At 42.4% G+C, this 18,277-nt stretch overlaps 1 protein-coding gene across 23 annotated transcripts in view; it reads right to left on the bottom strand.

Annotated features, from left to right (window-relative positions):
* The window catches only part of LOC126188844 (uncharacterized), a 2,133,693-nt gene that overhangs the window by 1,950,314 nt on the left and 165,102 nt on the right, over positions 1-18,277 (bottom strand). The gene's annotated exons all lie outside the window — the stretch shown is intronic.

The following is an 18,277-nucleotide window of genomic DNA, read 5'->3' as shown; positions in this document are numbered from 1 at the left end:
AATGTTGACTAGAATACTCTCTTTCAAATTCTGAAGGTGGCAGGGGTAATATACAGGGAGCGAAAGGCTATTTACAATTTGTACAAAAACCAGATGGCAGTTGTAAGAGTCGAGGGGCATGAAAGGGAAGCAGCGGTTGGGAAGGGACTGGGACAGGGTTACAGCCTATCCCCGATGCTATTCAATATGTATATCGACCAAGCAGTAAAGGAAACAAAAGAAAAATTCGGAGTAGGTATTAAAATCCATGGAGAAGAAATAAAAACTTTGAGGTTCGCCGATGACATTGTAATTCTGTCAGAGACAGCAGTTAAACGGAATGGACAGTGTCTTTAAAGGAGGATATAAGATGAACATCAGCAAAAGCAAAACGAGGATAATGAAATGTAGTCGAATTAAGTCGGGTGATGCTGAGGGAATTAGATTAGGAAATGAGACACTTAAAGTAGTAAAGGAGTTTTGCTATTTGGGGAGCAAAATAACTGATGATGGTCGAAGTAGAGGGGGTATAAAATGTAGACTGGCAATGGCAAGGAAAGTGTTTTTGAAGAAGAGAAATTTGTTAACATCGAGTATAGATTTAAGTGTCAGGAAGTCGTTTCTGAAAATATTTGTATGGAGTGTAGCCATGTATGGAAGTGAAACATGGACGATAAATAGTGTGGACAAGAAGAGAATAGAAGCTTTCGAAATGTGGTGCTACAGAAGAATGCTGAAGATTAGATGGGTAGGTCACATAACTAATGAGGAGGTATTGAATAGAATTGGGGAGAAGAGGAGTTTGTGGCACAACTTGACAAGAAGAAGGGACTGGTTGGTAGGACATGTTCTGAGGCATCAAGGGATCACAAATTTAGCATTGGAGGGCAGCGTGGAGGGTAAAAATCGTAGAGGGCGACCAAGAGATGAATACACTAAACATATTGAGAAGGGTGTAGGTTGCAGTAAGTACTGGGAGACGAAGAAGCTTGCACAGGATAGAGTAGCATGGAGAGCTGCATCAAATCAGTCTCAGGACTGAAGACCACAACAACAACAACATCGGGATCCAAATACGAGACAGTGTCGCATGTTACGATACCTAACGCATATTGGGGGATCTCGTTCTCTCACGATTTGTTCTTTGTAATTTACGCAATACTATCATGAGATAACAATATTTTATCATTTATTGCAGTAAAAGTTTGGCAACTGCGTTTATTTTAATTCGATTAAATTATCACAAACCGGGATTACTTTGACTGGTCTTATGACCAGAAATTGGAATGTTTTCTGGAACTTTCTTTCAATTCAGTATTTTGCTCGGAAGTTGATCAATATTATTCTAAATTCAAAGTACTCCGTTCACAATACTTATAAAAAATAATCTAACAAATAAAATCATAGAAGTTGTAGTCCTTTAAGAAGTATATCTGATTACTGTATTTATTCTTTGTAGATGGCAATGGCACCTAAAAGGAAGACGTGGGATAAAGACCCCATGTTTCGTGCCATTAGATGTGTGAGAAATGGCGAGATGGGGTACTTAAAAGCCTGAAAAGTTTTTTCTGTGCCAAAACGTAGTTTGGAAATGTATGTGAAGGATAAAACTCGTACACCCAAGAAGCTGGTTGGTGTTAATCTTGGCAAAATGCCTGTTCTCTCATCTCAACCGGAAGATGAACTAGTGAAATTCTGCCTTGCAATGGAAGAGCAATTTTATGCTCTTAAAAGTAAGGACATATGAAGCATGACCTTCCAGTTAGCTTTCAGGAATAGGCTGAAAAATCCCTTCAATTCAGAAAAGGCTTCAGCAGGAAAGAAATGGCTCCGAGCTTTCCTTAAGAGACATCCCATTTTATCAATGAGTACTCCTCAGGGTCTTGTAGCAGCAAGAGTGAAAACTTTCACTCCAGAAAATGTGGGGAGTATTCAATGTTGACGAAACTGGGGTGACGTCTGTGCAGCACAAACACAGAAAGGTTATTGCTATGAAAGGGAAGAGACAAGTTGCTGCCTTGACTTCAGCAGAAAGGGAAATCTCATCACAGTTGTAACGTGCATGAACGCAGCTGGCTCTTATGTTCCACCACTAATCGTCTTCCCAAGGAAGAATTTGAAGCAGGAATTGATGGACGGTGCACCTTAAGGATCAATATCAGCTTGTCATCCAAGTGGCTGGATACAAATTCACATTTTTACTCAGTGGTTTGATCATTTTGTGAGTCATGTAAAGCCATCTTCAAATGACCCTGTCATTTTGATTCTTGATGTGCATTATTCCCACACAAAGGATCTCGATGTGTTAGATAAAGCATGTGAAAATAATGTTCATATTGTATGTTTGCCACCTCACTCAACGCATATAATGCAGCCACTTGACGTCGGATTTATGGGGCCTTTGAAAACCTACTATGCCCAAGAGATAGAAACGTGGTTGGCAAGTAACTCAGATCGTGTTATCACCCCATTATTAATAGACAGATTATTTGGGGCAGCTTACAACCGAGCAGCAACAAAGGAAGCATTTGTGAATGCCTTCAGAAAAACAGATCTCATCCCATGCAACAGAAACATATTTAGGGAACATGAATTTTCCATTCATCGCCATGCAGACGCTCTTCAAGAAAGAGAAGCCAGAAACGAAAATAAAACTACTGATGGTGATGGTCAAGTTGTCAGCCCGGCAGACATCAGACTTCTCCCACACATCGCAAAACCACTTGGAGGTAGTCAAATAGGTCAAACATCGCCTTCGTGCTTTGCTGTTGCGTTACTAACTTCAACTCCTTATGTGAAGCAATTGCAAGAATCTAAACAAAAGAAATTAGAGGCTGAAGCTAAGAAAGCAGCCCAAAAGTTATTTGGGGAGAAGAGTGGAAAATCTTCAAATCGTAGACCTAAAGCAGAAGAATCGTCTAGTGACTCGGCATCCGATGTCCATCTTGATGACAGTGGGGATTCAGACAGCAGTGACGACGATGACGTAGAGTGTCTGTTCTGTGCTGGGCGCTTTTCGGAAGACAAACACGGGGAGAAATTGGTACAATGCACCAAATGTTATCGCTGGGCTCATGAAGATTGCGGTGTCAAGGAAGACAATTTTGTTTGTCCCAGATGTCGTAAATATAAACCTAAGTAGTGTGAAATGAGTGAAGGATAACAGAAATGAATGAACATGTAAAAATTGTATATTCATATGTCATTATTCTGTAATAAAATAATTAAAGCAAAATATTATTATTGTCTCATATTAGCAAACTTTGATCTCATTTCTACGAAATGCCTTGTATGTGAAGCTTTAATAACTACTCTGAGCGCTTCTTTATTATTGCAAATACGGTAATTGTATGATAAAATTAAATAATGCATGATGTTATACATAAAAAATCATAAAAAATACAATTGCACTTACTTTTAGGTCTTTCAAATGGGTTCATAAAAGTGTGTCTCATATTAGGCACCTTTCCTCTACTGCCCTCTCTTGCCGTGCTATACATGCAGAAACTCTTGAAAGTTTCGCCTGTGCCTACCATCACTCAGTTTTCTTGTTTTATCAATAACGAGAAACCCATACTGTGAATGATTCCAGCAATCAGCACATATCTTTACAAAATCATTGTCAGTTCCGACATGTGCCTGGTAAATGTGTTTTAAATTAAGATTGTCTTGTTTGAAGACCAACTTTTTCGGGATTCTGGAATATGTTTGGCTTAGATAAAATACGTCATCACCCATATGACGACCGTAACAAAAATATTTTCGAAGTGAAGACAGTGTTTGGATTTGCTTTTTCAGCTGGAGGGATATCACCGCTTTCACCGAATGTGCAAAGGAAATAGTGTCGGGTCATAAAGGAGGTATAGATTTAACATTGAAAACTGTGATTTGAACACATTGATAGGCGTTACAGGTATAAAATATTTTACGGGTGAAAATTACGTCCAGTCATAAGGAGAATATAGATTTACGTGGAAAATGGTTATTTTCAGAGACACTGTTGTCAGGAGCAGGTATTTCCAATACTTTGCTCATTGTTGAATATCCCAAATTGGCGCTGAAATTGTAATAGTTAATTGTAACTGTTGTCGTTGTTGTTGCGATCTTCGGTCCAAACACTGGTTTGATGCAGCTCTTCATGCTACTATATCCTGTGCAACCCTCTTCATCTCCGAATAACTACTCAACCTACATCCTTCTGTATCTGCTTAGTGTATTCATCTCTTGGTCTCCCTATACGATTTTTACCATCCACGCTTCCCTCCAGTGCTAAATTGGTGATGACTCAGAACGTGTTCTAGCAATCGATCCCTTCTTCTCGTTAAGTTTAACCACAAATTCCTCTTCTTCTCAATTCTATTCAGTACCTTCCCGTTAGTTAAGTGATTTACCCATCTACCCTTCAGCATTCTTCTGTAGCACCACATTTCGAAAACATCTATTCTGTTCATGTCTAAACTAGTTATTGCCCATGGTTCACTTCCATACATGGCTACACCCATACAAATATTGTCGGAAAAGACTTTCCGACACTTAAATCCATACTCGACGTTAACAAATTTCTCTTCTTCAGAAACGCTTTCCTTGCCTTAGCCAATATAGACTTTATATCCCCTCTACTTCGACAGTCATCAATTATATTTCTTCCTAAATTGCAAAACTCATTTTCTGCTTTAGGTGTCTCATTTCCTAATCTAATTCCCTCAGCACCACCTGATTTAACTCGACTACATTCCATTATCCAGGTCCCATCTCCTTAAATTCCCACCTCTTTGCAGTCTCTTCAGTTTCAGTCTACAGTTCATAACCAATAAATTGTGATCAGAGCCCACATCTGCCCCTGAAAATGTATTACAATTTAAAACCTGGTTCCTTAATTTCGGTCTTACCATTCTATAATCTATCCGAAACCTGAAACTTCCTGGCAGATTAAAATTTTGTGCCGGACGGAGACTCGAACTCGGGAGCTTCTGTAAAGTTCTTTTCTTTTGGAGGGGGGGGGGGGGGGAGTAGGAGACTAGGTACTGGCGAAATTAAGGCTTCGAGAGTGGACCGTGAGTCTTGCTTTGGTAGCTCAGATGGTAGAGCAATTGCCTGCAAAAGGCAAAAGTCTAGAGTTTGAGTCTCAATCCGGCACATAGTTTTAATCAGCCAGGAAGTTTCATATCAGCGCACACTCTGCTGCAGAGTGAAAATCTCATTCTGGACATATCGCAAAACCTCCAGTGTCTCCAGGCCTCTTCCACGTATACAATCTTCTTTCATATTTCTTAAACCAAGTGTTAGCAACGATTAAGTTATGCTCTGTGCAAATTTCTACCAGGCGGCTTCGTCTCTCATTTCTTACCCCCAGTCCATATTCAGCTACTACTTTTCCCTCTCATCCTTTTCCTACTGTCGAATTCCAGTCCCCCATGACTATTAAATTTTCGTCTCCCTTAAGTATCTGTATAATTTCTTTTATCGCAACATACATTTCTTCAATCTCTTCATCATCTGCGGAGTTATTTGGCATATAATCTTGTACTACTGTAGTAGGCGTGGACTTCATGTCTATACTGATGAAACTACGACAAAAAATGTGGAGAGGTGAGGATATTTACATGCTCGCCTTGGTTTATGAAAATCATTTTATTCCTCCACTAGTGGGACTGACAGCTGAGGCTGAATGCTACTTGTGCTCTATGGGTTTAAGTCCTGCACAATCCCCACTTGTTCCACATGTGGTTATCTATTGTAAGTAATAAAAATGAAAGACGCAGTGTCCACAGATTTGGGGGCCAGGGTGACTGTCACTTGGACACCGAAACAGCGGCCACATACCTGGGTGCAATACGCACCACCAATTTGAGGAATAAATGCTCTGAGTCTTTTCGAAAACTGGAAATAGAGACATCTTCTAACCCGTCACGGTCTAAGATGAGATTAAATCTAGGGATCACCACCTTCGGACAGCTGTTTGGGAACGCTCCACAATGCCGCAAACTCTTCCAGTTTCCATATAATGAGATGTCTTCCACATTTTTGTCAGTAAGAAGCACCGCCTCTTTGTTTTATTTCAACCATCCCGTGTGTATTGGGAGCAGTTTACACTATTCGATGTTCAGCTTTCTGTGAGAGCCAATGGATTGAAACAAGTTAATGTCGGTTTATTACCTGACATAGAAAATAAATTCGAAATCATGGCAGATAAACAAAATGTATGACTATGTACACAACTGTAGAAACACACTGCTTTGATGTGTTACAGCAAAATGCCATGTATCAAACTGTTTATGAAAAAACAATACAAGAACCCTCTATTATAACTGATAATCTGTGGGATATGGCCTTCCTTCACTACAGGCGACAAAACTTTACACAGGTCCGTGGAAGAGACATCGATCACTGACAACCTTCTCCAGTCAACTAATACATGTACATTAATGGGATCACCACATATGGTCCATGTCGACATGCAGATGGTACTTGTTTCTGAAATATCCGATGAGAGAGGTCTGGTAAAATCTTATTGAATTCTCTACTATGTGACGTTAGTGAAGTTTATATAGTTAATATTTTACTCCATTGGACATTACAAAAATAACGAGGAGGGAGAAACAGAGAGAAGAGAGAGAGATTGTGCACTCAGTGAAGAGTGTGACACCATTACACTGTTGTAGTTCTAGCGTGGTAATAATAAGAATACGGTAAAAGAGATGTACAGGGGGATATTTATAAGCTGCCACTCGGTATCGATGTATTGCAGTTGTTACGCTTCTGAATTTCTTTCTGCAGTCCACATCTGCTCTGCATGCTGTATGAATTTCCTCCTGTATGTTAGTGTGCTATTTTTCTCGTTGTGTTAGCTCTCTAGCTAGTCAGTGACAGATGGAGGACTAGATAGCCTTCTAACAATTGAGCAGTGTTGTTGGAATGTGATGGGATTTCGAGAGAACTGACAGGAGTCTTCGACTTGGTTGGTAGGCATCAATTTTTCCTGCTCTGGCAAAAGCCGTGTATTGTCCAAGAAAGTACGTAACATAAATAAAAGATGCGAGGTCTGCTTAGTTGAATTTACACCCTTTATCCCTAGACGAACATGTGATAACGACTACGTGGCGGCAGGGATTTGCTATGGGAAGCTGTGGTAGGCTGCGCGAAACGGCAGCCAGCTGGTGTGAGTGCGGATATACCATAATTTTGGGAGGCTTTACATCTACAAATGATAATCACACTATTTGTCGGGAATATAATGCTGTTGGAACCTAAAGTTACTGTGGTTAGTGCCCCGACATATCAGCAGGCGTGTCTGGGAAGTGATCAGACTAACAACGCTGTAAAAAATTACGTGTGTCTATCCGTAAGAGGAGGGCAGATTTAATGTGGAGAATTGCCATTTCAGCTCACTGACCAGTATATCCGACCGTAAGGGGTGATAAGTCACTTCGTCAATAGCTGCACATTATAGCAATGCAAGGACTCAGCTTGATCTGCTATAATGTACAAACAGTACTGTACAATAGAAGAACAAATGCTAAAGCTTACAAAAATGCCACCAAATTTAGACAGATGAAACTGTGAGTAACTGGTTACACAAATGAGAATTAAGTAAGCGTGCACAACGTAGTAAAGACAGTAAATGTGCTCACAAAAATCGATCGTGAACAATGCATAAAATCTTTTATTTTGCAGTCATGATCTCTTTGTATGACCACAGTCACGGGTTCTGTTGTATTATATGCAATTACTTCACAATCTACCACCCTATTGCTGATACACCTTTGTGTAAGGACTGGTGTATGTTCTCTTCCACTGTAAATAATTGTAGGTTATTTAACAAAACTCGCTTGTGATTTTATTAACACCCTATGATAACAACCAGTTAAATTTTCAAAGACAATACAGCCTTTGTAACTGTGTTATTAATGACTTACGATCGGTCTGTGATATGAACATTGCCGTTCCTGACATATCTTACTCAATTATTTTCGAACTGTATTTTATAATTATTCACTTACTGTCATAGTTGTCAAATGACGTTGTAGTTTGGTCTGAGCATAGTCACCTGTTCCCTTGTTACTGCGCATAATTGTGTTGTTAACTTTTCTTGGGTTCTATTTTTCAATCTTTTGGCTTAATTCTGAGCTCTTTAATATCTGTTCTGCACCTGCATTCCTTGTAACAGTTATGGTCGCACAGCTGATTATCGCACTTGACAGAGTCCCAGCCGGGAGGGGTGGCCGAACGGTTCTAGGCGCTTCAGTCTGGAACCGCGCGACCGCTGCGGTCGCAGGTTCGAATCCTGCCTCGGGCATGGATGTGTAGGGGGTCCTTTGGTTAGTTAGGTTTAAGTAGTTCTAAGTTCTAGGGGACTGATGACCTCAGATGTTAAGTCCCATAGTGCTCAGAGCCATTTGAACCATTTGAACAGAGCCCCAGTACTAAGTTTATATGTTTAATTCTGTCGTGGAGCGGCCCGTCTGGGCGGTTTGCTGTGCGTAGAATGCTGTGTCTGCTCGACATACTTCTCCCGAGTGACAGGCAGTATGTTTATGATCAGTTTTTTTTGGATTTGGTCTTTCACATTACTTACGACAAGCGGACCGTTTATGTCATGACTTAAGAACAACTAGGCAAGGATTTAGTATAAGGTTGTTATCAGTATGAGATGCCCATTTTATTCGTTAAGATGCTGTAGTTTTACCCTAATTTCCTATTTTGTTTAACTGCAGACAACCCGATGACGTTCAGCGAACGAAACCGGTCGTAACACAATGAATGTGTAACAATACATGCAAGGCGCTTTTCATTAATCATCAATAGTAGTGTCTGCTGTGGCGCTCCACATGATCAGTAGTCATGTAGATGTAGATGTGCAGCGTGGCACAGTTCAAAAAGTAGCCCGCCTCCCCTTTGAATGCGTATACAATATTTCGATTTCTGAAGTATGCAGCTACAACACTGGGCAGTTTTACGCAGTAATCGATTGTTAGCATTCCTCTGTCGGCATTTCAGTTTATTTCATCAGTGAAGTTAAACATTTCTCTTTGCGGTCAGCGAAATGACTTTCCGTTTGAAGAAAGAATTGAAATTGTGGAACAACATATGAAAACAGGTTCGTTAAGGAAAATCGCGAAATTTTCGAGGTCAAGTGTCTGGTTGGAGGAATACCAGCAAAGAGAGCCATACAGATTCTGTATAAAAATTGACGCACCTACGGATCCGTGCAAAATCGAACGACAAAAAATTCCTTCAGTTCGCACACCAGAAGCTACTGCAGACAATCACCGAAGAACTATTGACAGCCCAAAGAAGTCTACACGTAAATTGGCCCAACAGGCGCATGTAGGTAGGAGGACTTGCAAGCGGATATTAAAAAGTCTTAATTTGAAGCCATACCGTGTGACGGTTGTGCAGCAATTACGGGAGGAGGACAGCCAGAAAGTGTAAATTACTGCACGTGGGTTTTGAACAACATCAACGATAGCTTGTTAAGCCTTTCCATTGTATAATGAGTGATGAAGCATGGTTTCATCTTTCCACTCGTGTGACTTCATAGAACACGGAGAACCCTAAAACTGTATATCACAACCACTCCTTGATGAACAAACAAACAAAAAAACAACAACAAAAATCAGCATTAAGTGCTCTATAGCAGGCACGCGCATCATGCGACTGATATTTTTTGACACTATCCTCAACACGGTTGCATATACAGAAATTTTTGATGTACTTCAAGCTCAAATCACTGAATATGAAAGATAATATTTCTTCTTCCAGCAAGATGGGGCAACATGCCACACATCTAAGGTATTGCTGGAACGAGTCCATGATGTCTTCACTGAGGAACGGACTGTCAGCAAACATCCATGGCCACCACGTTCGCCGGATCTAACATGTGATTTTTTTCCTGTGAGGCACTTGAAGAGCAAAGCCTATGAAACAAATCCATAGACAATACAGGGACTGAGAAGACAACATCAGCCGTGAAGTTGCCGCCATCGATATCTGTACTTTACGCGGGGATCTCTGAATACGCTTAGACTTGCACGGCTGTGTATTGATGTTGCAAGGGGGCCCCTTTCAGCATCTTACATGAATTTATTTTTCACTGTAAATAAATGGTAAGTCCATTTCAGCTCTTTGTTTCTGTAATTTCGCTACATTTCCCTTGTACCTACACTGACTACTTTTACCTGTACCACCCGTGGCTGTGTCATGAGAGGGTGAGTGGCAAGGTCAAGGAGACTGCACGAGAAACAGGTCTGTAAACCGAGGATGCGCTCGACAGATACTACTGGAGGGAAACAACCAAGCAAGCGGACCCTGCAACAATGTGAGACACAAACCAGGAAAGAGGGAGTGAAGCACGGAATCTTTGCGTCAGCCATTTGCGTGGCAGCTGCGCTGGTCCACATTATCTCCAAAAAAAGAAACGCACATCATGTAGCTGGAGGTCGTGGTCGCTTATCAGAGGAAATCAGGCACGGCCCGAGGTTATACCGGGGTCAGTTCTAAAACGAGTGGATCATACTAAAAAAAAAGATAGAACCGGAGTAGCGATACTTTCCGTGTCATTCGGTCATCTATAACGATGGAAAACTTAACATGAGTGGACCGCAAGATAACTCGGGCGTAGCAGAATTTTCCTTTGTAACTCGGTCATCTGGAACGATGGAAAGTTTGGAGATTGTGCTCTGTACGCAGTGAAACCAGCCTTTTCGTTCTGTTTCCACGCAAGCGACTGGCAAATATTTATTTTTCTGACAGCAAAAAGAATTCCGTCAGAACTACTAACGAAATTTGACAAGTATTTTGTCTGGAATGTAGTTTTATATGGCAGTGAATAATAAGGAGATTCGACAAGTATTTTGTCTGGAATGTAGTATTATATGGCAGTGAATAATGGATGTCAAAAAGATGGAGGAAAGAATACTAGGATGGTTTTTTAACGTCGCAGTCGTAAAAAATACCTGAAATGAAATGGACTAAGAGAATGAGAAATCGAAAGGCACTTTTAAGAATAGTAGGGGAAAGAAAACTACAATAAAAATGATAAGAATGAGGAATACATCTTGGTTGGGACATATATTTGGCGAAGAAATTTCCCGCACAGGAAAGCCATCGCAGCAATGATTGCTGCTGAGACAAGAAGACAAGAGAGTGTACAGTCAATATCTGTCGCAAACAAATGCACGAAAGAAGAAGTAAATATTTTCCTTTCTTTTAAGCTGACACGAAATGAACTGGATCTTGGGTTCGCACCGTTAGTAATATTACCGAGCGAGGAGGCACTGTTGTCAGTACACTCGTATTTAGCAAGACGATGCTTATAACCCGCGCCCGGCCTCAAGATTTAGATTTCCCGTTATTTTCGAATTCGCTCCAGACAAATATCAGTAAGGATGCTTTGAAAGAGCACAGCCGATTTCCTTCCCATCCTCGAAACAATTAGAGCTTGTGCTCCCTCTCTAGTAGCTTCGACGTCGACGAGACGTTAAAACCTAATCTTCCTTCTTTAATGATACACTATACGACGAAAGAAATGACACACCACGAAGGAATTATCCGAATGGGACTGAAATCGGTAGATATGATGTACATGTGCAGGCAAACTATCACACTGTCAGAAAAATTGGATGATTTATTCAAGAGAAAGAGGTTCGCGAATTGAGCAAGAAGTATCGCCTTGGCCCACCACTGGCCCTTATGCAGATATGGAATTGTTGGATCTCCTCCTGAGGGATATCAAGCAAAATTCTGTTCAAATGGCATGTTACATTATCAAAATCCAGAGCTGTTTGGAGGGCCCTGACCATAATGCTCCAAAGGTTCTCAGTTGGGGAGAGATCTGGCGACCTTGCTGGCCAAGGTAGAGTTTGGCAAGTACGAAGACAAGCAGAAGAAACTTTCGACGTGTGCAAGCAGGCATTATCTTGCTGAAATGCAAGCCCAGGATGGCTTGCCATGAAGGGCAACGAAATGGGACGTAGATTACCGTCGACGTACCGCTATACTGTAAGGGTGCTGTGGTAGACAAACAAAGGGGTTCTGCTGTGAAAAGAAATGACACCGCTAACCATCATACCTGGTTGTTGGGCCATAAGGGGGGCAACATTCAGGTTGGTAGCCACCGCTGTCTGGGACGTCTCCAGCCTCATCTTCGGCCTGGAATATGATTGACTGGAGTAGAGTTGTCTTCAGCGATGATTTCCGCTTTGAAATGAGCCCCAGGAACCAGTGAATACGTGTCTGGGGACGCCCTGGACAGCAGTGGGATACCAACCTGACAGTCGCCCGCCATACGGCCCGATAAGCAGGGGAGATGGTCTGGGATGCCATTTCTTTTCATAGCAGGACATCTATGGTTGTGATCTGCTGCACACTTACAGTAAAGCAGTACGTCAATAATGTTCTACACCCTGTTTTGTTGCCCTTCGTTTTCAAGCCATCCTGGGCATACATTTTAGCAACACAACGTTCAACTGCACACGGCGAGAGTTTCTGTTGATTGTCTTCGTGCTTGCCAAACCCTACTGTGGCCAGCAAGGTGGCCAGACCTCTCCCCAACTGCGAATGTTTGGAGCACAATGGGCAGGGCCCTCCAAACATCTGGTGATTTTGACGATCTAACTCGCCAGTTGTACAGAATTTGTCACTCTAACCCTCAGCAGGACATCCCACAATTCTGTCACTCGATAACAAGCTGAACAACTACTTGCAGAAGAGTCAGAGGTGAAGCAGCGCTTTATTGACTTGCTCAATTTCTGAAATCCATTCTCTTGAATAAATCATCAAATTTTTCTGAATTTGTAATCATTAGTTTGTCTGTACATGTACATCACATCTGGCGAGATCTATTAAATTACGGATAAGTCCTTTGTGGTGCGTCGTTGCTTTATTGTCTTTTAGAGTGTATTATGAACAACTTTTGAGACAGCTTTATCTATGGAGGGTTTTTAGTAAATGGGGAATAACTGCAAGAAACGTTCCTTGAGAGATAAAGAGCGTTCAAGGTCACATGGACATATGGTTGGAAATTCATTCCACGGCAGGTACTCTCTTGAAGACAGAGATAAGAGTTCTTTGGCTGTGTAGGTTCTAATGATTGAAAGGACACGTGAGAACACACCAGGAAATGAGATTGTTGTGCCTGAAACAGTGTTTCAGCTCCGCACCCAAGAGGGTAGTGAGCTGGAGCACCATCATGTAACAGCCACAGTACCCTTCACACCACCAAAGGCACGTTTTTCAACAGGAGAGACAGGGTCATCAACAGGAAGCGTAGTTGTGCTTCGGCTGTGACGTGTTGTGGAAGGAGTACTGGTCGCAGGAGGCAGTCGCCAGTAATCCACGTGAAGGCTCGTGCTGATGATTCGCTACCATCATATTATGGGGATTGTTAGTAGCCCTTAGGTGAGCGTTGTGAAGATTGATGATACTGTTCCCCCCACAAAGGTAGCTTCATTTGTCAGTAAGATAAATGATAGACATTCAAGCACGGTCGTGGTCTGTGCGACGTACCAGCGACAAAACCATCGCCGTAAAGACAAGTTCGTAGTTAATCAACCATGCACGTGTTGTAAGTGGCACAGATTGTTGCATATTCTAAGTGTTCTGCCAATGAAACGCAACCTTTGGCTCGCCTTCCCCACAATATTATCCTCTCAGCTGTCGTTTTCTGCAGTTTGCCCGCATTTATCTACATCTACATGATAACTCTGCAATTCACATTTAAGTGCTTGGCTGAGGGTTCATCGAGCCACAATCATACTATCTCTCTACCATTCCACTCCCGAACAGCGCGCGGGAAAAACGAACACCTAAACCTTTCTGTTCGAGCTCTGATTTATTTTATTTTGATGATCATTCCTACCTATGTAGGTTGGGCTCAACAAAATATTTTCACATTCGGAAGAGAAAGCTGGTGACTGAAATTTCGTAAATACACTCCTGGAAATTGAAATAAGAACACCGTGAATTCATTGTCCCAGGAAGGGGAAACTTTATTGACACATTCCTGGGGTCAGATACATCACATGATCACACTGACAGAACCACAGGCACATAGACACAGGCAACAGAGCATGCACAATGTCGGCACTAGTACAGTGTATATCCACCGTTCGCAGCAATGCAGGCTGCTATTCTCCCATGGAGACGATCGTAGAGATGCTGGATGTAGTCCTGTGGAACGGCTTGCCATGCCATTTCCACCTGGCGCCTCAGTTGGACCAGCGTTCGTGCTGGACGTGCAGACCGCGTGAGACGACGCTTCATCCAGTCCCAAACATGCTCAATTGGGGACAGATCCGGAGATCTTGCTGGCCAGGGTAGTTGACTTACACCTTCTAGAGCACGTTGGGTGGCACGGGATACATGCGGACGTGCATTGTCCTGTTGGAACAGCAAGTTCCCTTGCCGGTCTAGGAATGGTAGAACGATGGGTTCGATGACGGTTTGGATGTACTGTGCACTATTCAATGTCCCCTCGACGATCACCAGTGGTGTACGGCCAGTGTAGGAGATCGCTCCCCACACCATGATGCCGGGTGTTGGCCCTGTGTGCCTCGGTCGTATGCAGTCCTGATTGTGGCGCTCACCTGCACGGCGCCAAACACGCATACGACCATCATTGGCACCAAGGCAGAAGCGACTCTCATCGCTGAAGACGACACGTCTCCATTCGTCCCTCCATTCACGCCTGTCGCGACACCACTGGAGGCGGGCTGCACGATGTTGGGGCGTGAGCGGAAGACGACCTAACGGTGTGCGGGACCGTAGCCCAGCTTCATGGAGACGGTTGCGAATGGTCCTCGCCGATACCCCAAGAGCAACAGTGTCCCTAATTTGCTGGGAAGTGGCGGTGCGGTCCCCTACGGCACTGCGTAGGATCCTACGGTCTTGGCGTGCATCCGTGCGTCGCTGCGGTCCGGTCCCAGGTCGACGGGCACGTGCACCTTTCGCCGACCACTGGCGACAACATCGATGTACTGTGGAGACCTCACGCCCCACGTGTTGAGCAATTCGGCGGTACGTCCACCCGGCCTCCCGCATGCCCACTATACGCCCTCGCTCAAAGTCCGTCAACTGCACATACGGTTCACGTCCACGCTGTCGCGGCATGCTACCAGTGTTAAAGACTGCGATGGAGCTCCGTATGCCACGGCAAACTGGCTGACACTGACGGCGGCGATGCACAAATGCTGCGCAGCTAGCGCCATTCGACGGCCAACACCGCGGTTCCTGGTGTGTCCGCTGTGCCGTGCGTGTGATCATTGCTTGTACAGCCCTCTCGCAGTGTCCGGAGCAAGTATGGTGGGTCTGACACGCCGGTGTCAATGTGTTCTTTTTTCCATTTCCAGGAGTGAAGATCTCGCCGCGACGAAAAACGTCTTTGCTTTAATGACTTCCATTCCAACTCGCGTATCATATCTGCCACACTCTCTCCCCTATTACGTGATAATACAAAACGAGCTGCCCTTTTTTGCACCCTTTCGATGTCCTCCGTCAATCCCACCTGGTAAGGATCCCACGCCGCGCAGCAATATTCTAACAGAGGACGAACGAGTGTAGTGTAAGCTGTCTCTTTAGTGGACTTGTTGCATATTCTAAGTGTCCTGCCAATGAAACGCAACCTTTGGCTCGCCTTCCCCACAATATTATCTATGTGGTCTTTCCAACTGAAATTGTTCGTAATTTTAACACCCAGGTACTTAGTTGAATTGACAGCCTTGAGAATTGTACTATTTATCGATTAATGGAATTCCAACGGATTTCTTTAGGAACTCATGTGGATCACCTCATACTTTTCGTTATTTAGCGTCAACTGCCACCTCCCACACCATACAGCAATCTTTTCTAAATCGCTTTGCAACTGATACTGGTCTTCGGATGACCTTACTAGGCGGTAAATTACAGCATCATCTGCGAACAACCTAAGAGAACTGCTCAGATTGTCACCCAGGTCATTTCTGTAGATTAGAAACAGCAGAGGTCCCAGGACGCTTCCCTGGGGAACACCTGATACCACTTCAGTTTTACTGGATGATTTGCCGTCTATTACTACCAACTGCGACCTTCCTGACAGGAAATCACGAATCCAGTCACACAACTGAGACGATACCCCATAGGCCTGCAGCTTGATCAGAAGTCGCTTGTGAGGAACGGTGTCAAAAGCTTTCCGGAAATCTAGAAATACGGAATCAACTTGAGATCCCCTGTCGATAGCGGCCATCCTGTATATGAGGGACATTCAATAAGTAATGCAACAATTTTTTTTCTGAAAGCAGGTTCGTTTCATTCATGATTCCAATATACCATATTATTTCCCACTCTTTTGGCTCCAACCCTTTTTTTCAACATTGTCTCCATTCAATTTGCTGGCCTTGAGCCACTTTACTGAGAGGGCTTGTATTCCCACATGCTGTCACGCTACTGGTTGATGCTGGACATACCGTCGTGTTGCATCAATAATCTCCAAATCATTCATGTACTGCTTCCCATGGACAGCATTTTTCATTGGGCCGAACAGACTGAAGTCGAAAGATGCGAGAGTCGAGCAGTAGGATGGATGGGGAGAAAGAGTTCAATGAAGTTTTGTGACCTGCTCTCGGAGGTCAAAATCTTCTATCTGAAATAACGTTAGGGATGCACTCGACGATAAACGAAGAAATATCCTCTAACATTGTAACTACTGTGTTCATCGCACTCTTTTTCTGTTTGTAACATAGCTTAAACCTGCGATACGTCAACTAACAGAAAAATGAAGTGGTTTGGACAAGCCGAGTAGTACCGGTATATTAGTTTGGCTTCAGGGACACGCGACGCAATATTAAACCTTTTACTTAGCTTAAAACATATTTTGAAGAAAGACATACGTACGTTAATAGCACATGTAGAGTGAGAAAAAGTCTTTGGCAGCTCTATGAAATTACAATGTTACCAGCTGAAGATATAGAGCGCAGAAGGTTATCCTCAACTTGGACAGGAAAGTTAACTGCGGTTATCAGGGTTGAAGGACACGTATAAAAAGTAGTAGTTACATAGAGAGTGAGACGCGCGTTTAATTATCGCCAATGTTATTCAATCTCTAAATAAGGAAGCAGCCCAGAAACTAATGGGAAATGTTGATGTAGAAACAAAGTTGACATTTGCTATTGCTGTTGACGTAATTCTGATAGACACGGCATTTATATAACAGCCAAAGGAAAAAATCCTAAAACTGTAAAACTGTAATGATATCACAAGAAACAAGAGATACGTTGACATTTCTTATGCAACACTTTGTCTATTCGTCCCTCCGTTAAGATCCCTTTTTTCTTAGGAACGGGTACAAGTATCGAGTTGAAATTTATGTCACGTACTAATGCCTATGACCCCTTGAAGATGTAAAAAATTGAAGCTTCTAGATGAATGTAGTCAAAAGACACAGCTATTTATGTCACATATACTCGCAAACTCACTCATCGTACTAAGGCCTATGTTCCCTTGACGATGTAAAAAATTGAAGCTTCTAGATTAATGTAGTCAAAAGACACAGCTGTTTATGTCACATATGCTCGCAAACTCACTCATCAAAATCTATAGGGTATTTCCCGTTGGAATAGAATTATGAAATTCTCAAGAAACAAGGTTTCACAGTACAAATAAAGGAAAAAACCGGAAAACTGTAAATTTTCAATTATATCACAAACAAAATTTTTTATCATTTGTTATCCGTTGATAAATTGATAAGTTGAAATTTGTGTCACATACTGAACAGATGTTAGCTTCTAAGTCACTGCAATCAAAAGGTCGCGTATTTCGATACTCGCAAACTGACTCATCAGAACCTATAGGGCATTTCCAGTTGAACTAGAATCACGAAATTTGGCAAAAAACAAAGTTTCGCAGTACAAGTATAGGAAAGAATCCGAAAATTGATGAAGTGTAATTACATTCGACGAAAAGAGTATTTCTTTTGTCTTTTGTTATCGACATCAAACTTCAAATTAAAACCATCAGTATTTCTACATTCAACCTGTCTGGGTCGCAATAGTAAAAGTCAAGCATCAGCTAAGGAATGACTTTATTGCTTATTTGACGGGTTTCGCAATTTATCCATCATAAGATAAAGTCGACGTTTGACTTTTACCTTTCCGACCCAGTCAGCCTGAATGGAGAACTACTGGTTATTATAATAATGGTTGCCTGCCTCCTGCGTGACATAATGTCACATTTATATAATTGAAATTAAAACATTCTTGAAAATCTTGAAACCCCTGGGAGCGATATCTTGCCAGTATCAGTGTCGATCATAAGCAAAAAGATTCTC

The sequence above is a fragment of the Schistocerca cancellata genome, chromosome 5 (genome assembly GCF_023864275.1).
Source record: "Schistocerca cancellata isolate TAMUIC-IGC-003103 chromosome 5, iqSchCanc2.1, whole genome shotgun sequence".
Classification (NCBI taxonomy): Eukaryota; Metazoa; Arthropoda; class Insecta; order Orthoptera; family Acrididae; genus Schistocerca; species Schistocerca cancellata.
Note: the sequence above shows the minus strand (reverse complement) of the source record. Positions and strands in the feature narration are given on the sequence as shown.